This window comes from Podarcis liolepis (genome assembly GCF_965112155.1).
Source record: "Podarcis liolepis genome assembly, chromosome: 14".
Taxonomy (NCBI): domain Eukaryota; kingdom Metazoa; phylum Chordata; class Lepidosauria; order Squamata; family Lacertidae; genus Podarcis; species Podarcis liolepis.
In genome coordinates, this window is record NC_139569.1 from 46,867,951 (window position 1) to 46,880,883 (window position 12,933).

The following is a 12,933-nucleotide window of genomic DNA, read 5'->3' on the forward strand; positions in this document are numbered from 1 at the left end:
GGAGAAGCGTGCATAGAAATGCATATAATAAAAAAAAACAGATGGAAATGCATTAGATTAGGGAAAAGGGAGTTGCAAAAACATGTATTTTAGACAGAATTGCATACCAACATTTGCATATAAGGAAAAAAATCACGCTAAAGTGCTGGTGAATTTTCACAAGGACTTTAAAGAGATAATAATCTGCAAATGTGTGGAATCAAATTTAAGGCAGGAAAAATGAGAAACTGAGTGAAACCGAAATTGTTGGATTCAACCATCTCTAATGTGGCTTCACCGTCATTATCATTATTATATAATAAACAACCACATCAGTCAACCCTTTCTTTCACACCCAAGTCAATGTGCATAGTACTCAAAGCTAGTCAAGCTATTTTGGCACCAGAGGCAGAAAATCCCTTCTGTCTGGCAGTAAAAACACAATGGTAAACATGGTGACCAACCATTTGCTGTCCTTTCATGACCTTCATTCTGCCTAATGGCAGGGCCAGCCGTGCTTCCTTCGGCACTTTGTATCATGCAAAGTGCTTTACGGTCACTGTAATTCTCTCTAATCCTTACCAACTCCCTTTGGAGAAAGGCCATTAATATTCCCGTTTGCCTGATGAGCAACTGAGGTTAAGAGAGAGAGGCACTTACAACAATAAGTTCATGGCTCAACAAGCATAAAAGCCAAATTCGCAGGCACTTTTTAGCCACTTCATAAACATTTGCTCAGCAATCTTCCCTTGCTTTAGTTAATGTGCATTAGAACAGTTCACAAGTTAATCTTTTTCCACTTTCAAATGTCATCGCATCTTCTCCAGCTTGTAGAGAAGACATTCCTTCACTAGCCTAGCCTGGATATTGGCCCAGTCTGCCCTGCAAATGGATTTGGATGTGTTCCTACCACGATGGGGACAGGCTGAGCATGTGAAATCCACCTTTTTGCATTACCCCACAATTTTCTAACAAAACTGACAAGGCTGGAGGAAATGCTGCCTATTTGCCCTCTTGGGTATCTGACAAAGCTGGGAGAAAGCTTGTCTGTTTCATCCATTTGTATGGTTGCTGTTGCTGTTGCTGTTGTGTTTTTGTTCAAAATGGTACATACAGTAATATTAAAAATACAACAATTAAGTGAAATGGAAAAGGTTCCAATTTAGGCCAGTCAGAGGGGACAATGAAGGAAAAGGCCTTGAACCTGATATTTGAGTCAGCGTAAAAAAAGGAAGAATCAGGTATGGGGGCCATGATGTGCCGGTTCAGTGGCCCAAAAGAGACATTTTGCCACAGGGAGAAGAAGTTAAAAAGAGATAATAAGCCACTCTGGGTGGCTTCCAACAAAATATTAAAATACAGTAGTCCATCAAACATTAAAAGCTTCCCTAAACAGGGCTGCCTTCAGATGTCTTCTAAAAGTCTGGTAGTTGTTGTTCTATTTGACATCTGGTAGGAGGGCGTTCCACAGGGCGGGTGCCACTGCCAAGAAGGCCCTCTGCCTGGTTCCCTGTAACTTGGCTGCTTCTCGCAGTGAGGGAACCGCCAGAAGGCCCTTGGAGCTGCACCTCAGTGTCCGGGCAGAACTATGGGGGTGGAGACGCTCCTTCAGATAGGATAAATAGGTTCAATCAGGGACTTTGTAATTTGTAGTTATGTCTCTTAGCCAGCATTTATCCTTTGAGATATCCTCTACTTCAGCATAAGTACACTGTAAAGGAGCTACTGCTGGGTTTTTGATGACCCAAGTGCTAGCCAGTCAGTACTGTGCACAGACAATTTCTGCAAGACAGCAGAACCAATTTCCCCTAAACTCAATCCTGGACAGGGAATTTTACATGGTGAATACACTTCCCCAATGGAGCAACTACTCGAACATACTCCTGCCTCTTCACCATCAAATCTGTCCTTAAATGGCAATCATCTTGCACTTCTCTAATCTGCACTGACCCGGCTGCATCTAGAGTTCTATATCCAGTTCTGGGTCCTGCATTTTAAGAAAGATGTTGACAATCTGAAGCATGTCCAGAGAAAGGCAACCACCACCATGGTGAGAGGTCTAGAAATGATGTCGTATGAGGAAAAGTTGAAAGAGGTGGGTATGTTTTGCTTGGGGAAGATTGAAGACAGGCATGAATGATAGCTGTTTAAAAATATCTGAGTGGCCGCCATGCAAGATGTGGAGCAGACTTGTTATCTATTGCTCCAGAGGCCAGGACTAGAATGAACAAGTAGAAATTGTAGGGAAGTACATTTTGTGTAAACATGAGGAGAAACCACCTAATGGTCAGAGTTGTTTGACAGTGGAACAGGCAGTCCCAGGAGGGGTGGGCTCTCCTTTCCTGGAGATATTTCAGCAGAAGCTGGGTGCCCATCTGCCAAGCAGATGGCTGGACTGTATGAACTTTCAGTTGCTCCAGGCCAGTGCTGAGGCACCTTGTTCTGTCTGCCTCAGCTGCGGGATTGCTGTCCATGGTCCTGAACCCTAGGCACTGAACTCTGAACTAGCATCTCTAACCGTGCCCTGGAGTGCTGATTCCAGAAACCCAGACCTGCCTTTTGTCCATCTTGCATGGGCTTCTGCGTTCAGCACAGCACTAAGCTGGGGATTGGACTAAGATGACTTCACTCCAAGATTCTTTATGTGCATATAAAGAATGAACAAATAATAATATAGACTGGAAAGAGAAGCTGCTGAATTGCAACTCATTACCAAACTTAAAACCATGGAGAGACCTGGTCTGAACAAAGACATTGGATTCTTATCTCATTATACATGACTAAGCCATTTTTCACCTTCTCACCCCTTGCCTTTTCCTGTAAGACCTATTGCAGTCGTTAAGAGTCGTCAACAGGCTCATCTCAGCTATCTGCCAATCTCCCATTCCCACCACCCAACCACCCCTCCCCACCTTCTCACTATATAGAAGGATCTGGCAACTTCTGTTTCAGTGTATCTGAAGAAGTGTGCATGCACACGAAAGCTCATACCAAGAACTAACTTAGTTGGTCTTTAAGGTGCTACTGGAAGGAATTTTTTTATTTCAAATAATAATTATGAACCTGCACTCTAATTCTATAAATCACAGGTCTTGGGATACTGGAGACTTGGCAATGCTTGTGGGAACCTGGGAATAGGGATGGGGGAGCAATTCAATTCAGTTCACATTCAAAGGCAAACATACCTAATTCACGCTTCCTGCAATAATACGCAAACCTAAACACAGCCATCCTTCAAAATCCACGCTTATCCAGATTTTGCAATGCAGGCCTTCAGCCAAGGTGTGTGAATGGACATGCATATAAAGTTGGCATTAAAATGCATATATCAGGGGAAAGAACATTATATTAAGAGAAATTTCTCTGCAAAAATGTGTCTATTAGGGAAAACTGCATACAAAAAAGTGCATGTTGGAAACGCACTGAGATGCTGAAGAACTTCCATACAAACCCTTAAAAAGGAAGGTTGCAGAGCGATGTGAAAATGTGGTGAACTGAACTGAACATTGGAAAAATGAGAAATGGAGAGGAACTGGAATCAAGCGATTCACCAGTTCCCACCTGGCAGGCCCATCTCCAGGGCTCTGCAGTGCCCTTGTCCTGTCCGTCCCCCTGCCCCCCATCACCATCAGTACTGGTTTTCCGACAGCCTCTCTTACTGATCCTTCCTTTGCCACAGTGGCTAATTGGAGAGGCAGCAACATGGCTGCAATTAGGGACCCCAACTGACCAGAGGCCTCTTCTTGTGCCTTTTAAGAGCAGCATAATATGGGGAAAGCAGCAGGTGATGCTTTTCAGGGAATGGAGATCAAACATTTCATCAGCTGCCAATCAAGCTGCTGGAAAAGAAACAGATGGAATGATGGGGGTCGGGGGTGGGGAGTTCAAAAGGTCTCTCTGCTAGTGGGAAGGAAGAGGCAATCCTAACCTTATAAAGGCGGCAGGGAGCTGTGAATCATCACCGATCTGTTATTGACAGACACGAATGTGTGAATCAGCTCTTCCGTAATCTGCAGAGAGAAACATATGGGGCAGGTTGTGCAACAGGACCTGGTGGGAGAGTTTAAGCATTCTGGGAGAATTTGGGAGATCAGCTCTCAGCCTCTTCAACAGAGACTGGGAGTTTGAACAATAACTTCCCAGTAACTTCAGGTGCATGCGTAAGGATGGCCACATGTCCTACTTTAGAGGGGGCAGTCCTCTATTAGAAGGCGCCCTTTGTTTGAAGGGCTTCCCAGGCCAGGTGTTCTTTAAAGAGAAAGAATCATAAGAAGGGAGAGCAGGAGGGACCTTAAAGTTGCCCATCAAAAGCAGTGCAGATTGAGCAGATATAACCAGGGTCACCTGGCCACATTCTTCACCCGCCATGGCAAAATACATTGTAATTCTATTCAGATCATAGCAATCATTTCTGAATTTGCATCTCATCTCCACTGCATCTTAGCAATGCAAATGCAGATTTTATGCAGATCTGTATCCTCATTTGTCCTCTTCTGTGGTGATGTAAGAGTGGCGATGCATAAGTGTTTACTAGTATAAGAGGAACCTAGAATATTTTGCCTGCCCATTTGAAAACCAGGCATGTCCTTTCCTCTCCCAGAACACAGCCTCACAGGGCCACCTCTGCAGAAGCCAAAGAAGTCAAAGGAACATCACACACCAGAACAGCTTTAGGGTCAGACTAAGCAATATGCTTAGCTACAAACATGAGTCTGACCAAACTGCGGGAGGCAGTGGAAGACAGGAGTGCCTGGCGTGCTCTGGTCCAGGGGGTCACAAAGAGTCGGACACGACTAAACGACTAAACAACAACAAAAGCAATATGCTAAATGCATTCGTGTACCTTTAATTTTTAATAAGAAAAAGAAGAAGAAAAAGCAGTCAAGATGTCCCTGCCCCAATTGGAATCAGGACCATGGCTCAGTGTGAGAGGGAATTAATCCTTTCTTCCTCCCCCCCCTGCTGTTTTCCCCTCCCAAATTTGCTATTTGCTGCAGGAGGGAAGCTTCTACTGGTGCAAACGCACTTTTCCTTCCAGGCAAATAGCATTTTCCAAGCGGTGGCTTTTATCACAAAAAAAAGCACAGAAAATAAAGGGCCCCATCCAGGGGGTCTTGAGGCTGCTTTTTCGGGGGGGGGGGTTAAGATACACCAGTCTGATTGTGTATATAATACAGGGGTGGGCAATGTGAATCCTTATGGTCTCATGTGGGCCTTGGCCTAACTGCAATAGCTCAAGATGCAGGTGATCAGTTTGGACCTCTGGCAAGCTGGTAGTTGGTTGGGTGGGGAGAAAAATCGAAAGCAGGTGGTGGTTGTGAAGTGGGTGGCATTAAAAGAAAGAGGGAGAGAAAAGGGTCACATGCTCACTTTTGGTTCTCAATTTCTCGTTTTTCTGGTCTTAAATTTGCTTTGCCCCCTTGCAATTAAAAGATGGGGGGGCATATTCAGCACTGACTAGCACTGTCCATATATCCAGCGTTCTCTGTCTACTAGCACAAGATTCCATGTGCTGGCAGATGACAGAGTTCAAAGGCTGAGCAAAAGCAACAGTTGCCCTAGCGGAAGCTTATTGCACATTTATTGGTTCCAGTTGTGCAATCTGTTGCGAAGCTACCTTTAGAAGGGGAATTGCATTTTCCCTTGTGCAATAACATTCTGCCAATGCAAGAAGTGTACTGCTAAGTGACTTTAACACAGCGCTACCTTGGGTACAACTCAATGTCTGCATGAAAATTCATGTGTATTGTGTTTTTGTGTGTGTGTGAAATTATATATAAAAAGTTTTGTCTAGCCTAAGCATTTTTGCAAGCAACTTCTGCCATATTAACAATGTACTCTTGTGTATCACTAATATGCACGTGTTTGTAAGCAGTTTTAGGCTGGATAGCTGCACTGCAAAATTAGGCACCGGGCACATTTCACAGGAGAGCTGCTTCAGTACACAGCATTGGTTCAGGAAGTGTAAATTTGGGAAGTTCACATTGAAATGCAAGCAAGGCAGGTATCTATCTCCCCAATCCTGATTCTGTCTCTGCTGCTGGCTTCGGCCCTGCCCACCTCCAGCATATGGCCCCAGACAGATTAGCCTCAAGGGAAAGTGGCCCTCAACAGAAAAATGGTTTCCTGCCTCAGTTTTGACTACTCCAGTTTAGGGTCCATAGATAGTGGTCAGCAAAAAGCTGACAATGGCAGACAGTTCCTCCATATCCAAAAAGTATCCTCATCCAAAAGGGATTCAAGTGCTAATACGTGTTAGTGATCTTGACAGCACTCAAACACAATTAAAACTCGCACCAATTAGTTTCGGATTTAACAATGTTTCCATGTAGTTGCTGGTTTATAAAAAGAGACAGCAAAGGCTGAACTATGAATGGGAATAATATTGTTGCTTCCTAATCCACATGATCAGAAACATTTTTACTATGATTTTTGACATGTCCTGAGCAATGGGAGAGTTGGAGAGCATGTAAAGAAGCTCAGAAGTAAAACAATGGTAAGCAGAAAGAGAGGTTCGGGGAAGCTTGTGGCAGCGGACAGAGGCAGACTGCTATGGGCCACAAATAGAGAAGGAAAGGGGTCTAAAGAAGAATGAATGGAAACAGCACAGCCCAAGAGACTTCATTACACGAGGCAGGACCTCCCTTCATCTAAACTCAAGATCCCTACCCAAGACTGATCAAGTTATTCCAGCACCTGAGTCAGAAAATCCCACAAGCGCCTCTGTCCCTGGCAGCAAAAATGCAATAAGAATAAATCAAGTAACTTAACCATTTTGTTCCCCTTTTGTGGCTCCCAAGACCAGTGTGGCATGAGGCAGCTGCCTTAGTTTGCCAAATTAAGGGTGGGGTGGGGTGGGGTGGGCTGTGTGGAGTGCACCACCCTGGTGTAAAAAGGAAAACACAGTCCTAATTTTCCAAAGCCTCATTTTTCAGTGGTTAATATAGCAGCATCGTCCCCACCCGTTAATTTTATTTTAAAATGTCAAAGTGGCCCTCCGAGTGATTTTGAGCTGTGCATCCCAGCTCTGGACAGACAGGGCCCAAGCCAAGAAGTGAGAGCAGGCCTGTCAGAGAGCCACCTGTTGACTGTCATGGAAGCCTTTGGCTCTCCAGTCTTGGCCTGGTTTATTTGTCACTCTGGGCTTTTTCATGGGGCAGGGGACTGCAGAAATCCCTAGCTCTAGGCTCCAGCAGAAATCTCTGAAGCTCGTCTCCAGCAAAACACACACAAAAAGAGAGGGGGGGGAGGGAGAATGGGAGAGTAAAGGCCCTGATCAACCCAGCCGAATTTGCTCCATGTATGTACGTGCACAAATGCGCAGCAGTCAAACAGGCACAATCCTTGGCTCAGATCTTGCTCCCAACCCGACTGGAGATAAACTGCCGCAACCTCTGGAAGAGCAGGAAGGGAAGGGACAATGCACAGCTGGAGTTCGGGGTCCTCCCCTCCCGGCTTCTCTTCTGCATCTGTCGGCCTCGGTACCCGCAAAAGGCAAATCCATGCAAACGTCCGTCCCCCGCGCCCCGTTCTCCATCATACTTACCTGCCTCCACTGCTACGGAAGGCCTGGCGAGACGGGGACCGGGATGCTCACCAGGCTGCTGGTGGCAGGCAGACGGGCATGGTGCAACGGAAGGGAAACCTGGACGGGAGATCAACGGCCAGCTTCTGCTGCACAAGGAGCCCGGCGAATTGCGTGCGCGCTAGAGAGAGCGGGGATCCAGCAGGGCAGAAAACAAAAGGCTCGTCGGCGGCTGCTGGCTTTGTCGCTCTCATAAAGGAGCTCTGTGGCCCCGATGCTTTTGCCCATGCTCAGTGCAGCTCCGGGATGCTGTCATGTGATGCTTCGCAGCGAGACGAAAAGCTTAGGGGGGGGGGAGAGAGGGATGCCGGGGAAGAGCCAGGCAGCCAGGCGCCCGGGGGCGCGCAGGCGGGGGCGCCACCAGACGCGCGCTACCCATCCGAGAAGGCTGCTGCCGCCCATTTGCCAGCCTGGCACTGGCAGGCAGTGCCCCTACCTCCCCAGCCCAGCCCTGGCTGCGTGTCTCGCACAAAGGAAGAAAAGGGGGGCGCTTTTGCCTAAGCATTTGTTGTTATTATTAATTGAATTTATATATTGTCCTGTACCCGGGGGTCTCAGGGCGGTTCACAGAATAAAATCAAGATATAAAACCATGAAATAGCCAATAAAAATAAAACAACAACTCAATAGCGCGCCCCCCCCCACAAAAAAACACAATTTAAATGGGCATAGGATGTAAATCGGATCAACCAAAGTCCTGGTTAAAAAGGAACGTTTTTGCCTGGCGCCTAAAGGTGTACAGTGGTACCTCGGGTTAAGAACTTAACTCCTTCTGGAGGTCCGTACTTAACCTGAAACTGTTCTTAACCTGAAGCACCACTTTAGCTAATGGGGCCTCCTGCTGCCACTGCGTGATTTCTGTTCTCATCCTGAAGCAAAGTTCTTAACCCAAGGTACTATTTCTGGGTTAGCAGAGTCTGTAACCTGAAGCGTCTGTAACCTGAGGTACCACTCTATAATGAAGGCGCCAGGTGAGCTTCCCTGGGGAGAGTATTTCAGATGGGGAGCCACTGCAGAGAAGGTCCCGTTCTCGTGTTGCTGCCCTCCGGACCTCTCGAGGAGGAGGCGCAAGAAGGAGGGCCTTGGAGGATGATCTCAGGGCAGGGGCGCCGACTTATAAAAAATATTGGGGGGGCCCATACCAGGGTCCATACTGGCGGCAGGATGGCAGTGGTGCTTTTGCATGCAAGAACCAGCCTGCCTTCCCCAGGCTTCGCGCCGAGGGCGGCCACCCCCTCCTACCAACGTCACCTTAGCCGAACCCAGAAAAAAAGCCCCGCTCCGGCGGTGGGAACTCCTATCCCCTCCATTCTCCCCTCACCCCGGTCCCTCACCGGCGACGAATACGCCGTTCCTCGGCCCCGCGGCTCCATTCCTTTCTAAAGTCCCGTCGCTGGGGGTCTTCCTCTGACTGACCGACCTGCCCGCCCCTTCTCAGGAGCTCCCGGTCACTTTGGGAGGCGCGCGCCGGAGTCCCCTGCGCGGTTTTTGGCAAGGTGCCTAATAATTTTCTTAAATTATTGGGGGGCAGAGCCCCCCCAAACGAATTTTTGAGGGGGCTCGGGCCCCCTCAGGCTCATGGAGTCGCGCCTATGTCTCAGGGTCCAGATAGGTTCACATGGAAAGAGACGCTCCTTGAGGTATAGTGGTCCTGAGACGTTTAAGGCTTTTTAGGTCCACTTGAAAGGTGTGAAAAACAGGCCATCCTTGGTTAACTTGGCAGTCCATTTGCAATTAAGAAATCTGCTGAAAAGGGATGCAGTCGTGCTTCCTGCACAATTCCACATGAATGTAGAAAAATAGGGGTGGTTGGCTTTTGCTGCCGAGCTCCCCAAGGCCCCTAAGTCCATGATTGGTCAGAGATGAATGGATGAAGGCAGGATGCAGTGAATGCAAGGCAGATCTTCATTTTTCTGTTGCGACAGAGTTCCCTCCCCTCCTAGCAAGGAGGCAAGAGAAACCCAGAACCAAGAAGAAACATCTCTTTTAAGGGTTTGCATTTTGGCTTGGAGGAGGAGGACATCCCCTCTACAGTCAGCAATTACATTACACCTAAGGTGGGGTTACTGTGGCTCAGGCAGGCCAAGGTGTGGTTTAGCAAGTTTCACATTGTTCCAGACACAGTTTGCACAAAATATTAGCATTTGATAAGACAATCAGGATCCCTCAATGCAGAGCATCTGGGTAAATAATGACAATTAACAGAAAGGAGGTTCATAGACAGAGGAGAGGAATCCTTTCAGGAACTTCCCCTGACTGTTCTCAGACAAGGGAGATTAAGGAGGCAGAGGAAATATTTAGAGTCTTTTGGGGAGCTAAGGTGGCTTTTGGGTTGTTCTCCTGTACTATTTTAGACATGTGGTTTATATACTTATGTATGTGTGTTTACAATGTGCAATGATCCACATTTATTCTATATTCCTATAACAGCTGGAAGGATGAGGTAGAAGTGGGGATCCTACATATTTATTTATTTACATATTCCCCCTCCCCTGCCCCTGCCTGAAGGCACAAGATGCATTGCTAACTTGCTGAAGCTAAGCAGGTCTAGTTCTGGTCAGTGCCCGGATGGGAGACTCCCTGGGAACTCATTTTACACCACCTTAAGTTCCATGGTGGAAGGAAATGGGGATATAAATAAACCAGATGAATAAATAATTAATAAAGCTGGAAAGACTTTAAAATGTGGGGCGAGGAGGGATGGGGGAGAAACTGGATTCAGTTTGCACTTAAAAGCAAAGCTACATAATTCACACTTTTCAAAATAATATGCAGGCCGAAATGCAGCCATCTTTCAAAATGCACACATTTCCTCATTTTGTAACGCAGGCAAGTAATGGCTACAAAAAATGTATTTACTTGAGTAAAGTGTGTGTGAAAATGCATATATTTTACGAAAATAATATATTAAAATGGTTTGTAGAGAAAATTGATTTGCACAGGTGTACCATTGGCAAAACTAAATGGAAAAACATGTATGATAGGAGAAATTTACACAGACATGCTGGGGGGGGGGGAATCCTCATGAAAATTTAAGAAATTCCTAAACTGAAGTAGAGCTAAACTTAACAATGAAAAAATTAGAAAGTCAGAGAAACCAAAATGGACAGATTCCCCTGGTGGGGGAAAAGCGGGGGGAAACTGAGTGGGGGAGATCAGCCCGATTTCCAGTGGTCAGTGACTTATGAATAAATGCTGCTGATGTCGTGTTTTGGGCAGGAGCCAGGACAAAACCCTAATTTTTGTATGCTTTAATTGTTTAGAACATTAAAACTCAAAGTAAGGCAAATCATCTACAAAACATTAAACTGTTTGATTGTTAATATGCATTGTTTATTTTTATCATCAACTTTTAAATTCAACGTTGACCACACACTCAAAAGAGAAGAGGGGCGCATAAGGGGTCCAGGATCCATTTTGCAATTTACTCAGTTATGTCTACTGGCACCTCATATTTAACATACACAAAAAAAGGCATTCAGTGTGACAGTGTGCACATCTGAGTATAGCAATGCATCGGCTATATTTTTTGTCCCTTCTTGGGGAGATGCCAAAGGTTCTGTCATCGTGGGCTGCTGCGCTTCAACATTTACCTGTACATCATATTCAGATTGTCCATGAGTTGCCTAAGCTTCCTTTAACTGGTGACCTCCCTCATTGTAACGGAGCCATATTGCCGGGCAGCTTCCGTGGAAGTGAGAAAAATCCCCTCTGCAATTACCGTATTTTTTGCTCTGTAAGACTCACTTTTTCCCTCCTAAAAAGTAAGGGGAAATGTGTGTGCATCTTATGGAGCGAATGCAGCCTGCACAGCTATCCCAGAAGCCAGAACAGCAAGAGGGATTGCTGCTTTCACTGCGCAGCGATCCCTCTTGCTGTTCCGGCTTCTGAGATTCAGAATGTTTTTCTTGTTTTCCTCCTCCAAAAACTAGGTGCGTCTTGTGGTCTGGTGCGTCTTATAGAGCGAAAAATACGATAAATGCTTAGGAACTCATTCTTGCACAGTCAGGGAGAGAGAAAGTCTCTGCTGCCACCAGCCTCTCTGCCAATCCAAGAAATGATTCATTTCAGAAATGGACCTACCTGTTTGTTTTCTTTATAAGGAGCTATGACAGGCTTCCAAACACTGTTTTTCCTCATCCCCCTCATAGCAGCGGGGAGGCTGCTGAGTCGTGACAGGTCCTGGCCGCCTGCCTAGAGAAAGGGATGTACCAGTGGAGCTGATCGGTGGAGCATCTGTTTTGTGGACCAGGTCCCAGGTTCAGTTTCAGACACCTCCAGGTAAGACTGGGAGTGCCCGCTGCCTGAAAGCATAGAGATCCATTGCCAGATAATACAGAGCTAGATGGACCAAGGGCCTGACTTTAGGGCTTAGTGGCAATCTGCCTACAGTATCTAGGAAGAACTTTGAGCAGATGGGGGCAGCTATGGCCTGCCGGGAATGCAGAATTGGAGAACCTTTTCTGCAAGTAAAGACTAAATCCTTTGGGAGATTTGAGTTTAGCTTCAGGGGAACGGGGAGAGAGGGTTTGAGTGTGGCCTTCTAGATAATAATAATAATATTATAATAATTTATTATTTACACCCCACCCATCAGGCTGGGTTTCCCCAGCCACTTTGGGCAGCTTCCAACAGAACATTAAAATACAATAACCTATTAAACATTAATAATAATAATAATAATAATAATAATAATAATAATAATAATAATGATTTTTATTTATACCCCGCCCTCCCCAGCCAAGGCTGGGCTCAGGGCGGCTAACAAGCAATAATAAAAACAAGTTGAATGAATACAACTTAAAAACAAGATTAAAATACAACATAAAAATATTGAAACATTAAAATATTAAAATGCAGCCTCATCACAGGAGGAGAAAGGAAAAAAGAGAGAGGGGGAGGGAATCAAATTGGCTCCAAGCCAAAGGCCAGCGGAACAGCTCTGTCTTACAGGCCCTGCGGAAAGAAATCAGATCCTGCAGGGCCCTGGTCTCAGGAGACAGAGCGTTCCACCAGACCGGAGCCAGAGTTGAAAAGGCCCTGGCTCTGGTTGAACCCAATCTAATTTCCTTAGGGCCCGGGACCACTAGGGTATTGCTATTTATGGACCTTGAGGCTCTCCGTGGGGCATACCGGGAGAGGCGGTCCTGTAGGTACGAGGGTCCTAGGCCGTGAAGGGCTTTAAAGGTCAAAACCAGCACCTTAAATCTGACCCTGTACTCCACCGGGAGTCAGTGCAGCTGGAAAAGCACTGGGTGAATATGCTTCCATGGCAGAGACCCCGTGAGGAGCCTCGCTGCAGCATTCTGCACCCGCTGGAGTTTCTGGGAGAGCCAGTGTGGCGTAGTGGTTAAGAGCTGTAGTCTCAT

General features: G+C 46.3%; 1 protein-coding gene across 5 annotated transcripts in view; it reads right to left on the reverse strand.

The window, feature by feature from the left end:
* Window positions 1-7,921, reverse strand: part of PARP6 (poly(ADP-ribose) polymerase family member 6) — a 52,576-nt gene extending 44,655 nt beyond the window's left edge. For 2 of the 5 annotated variants that reach the window (XM_083475786.1, XM_083475785.1), the window contains exon 1: window positions 7,526-7,915. The gene's annotated coding sequence lies outside the window, so the exon portion shown is untranslated. Of the gene's footprint in view, window positions 1-7,525 lie in introns of all 5 variants that reach the window. The other 3 variants (XM_083475784.1, XM_083475783.1, XR_014519219.1) reach the window with 2 other exon arrangements.
* Between the last annotated feature and the right edge of the window lie 5,012 nt (window positions 7,922-12,933).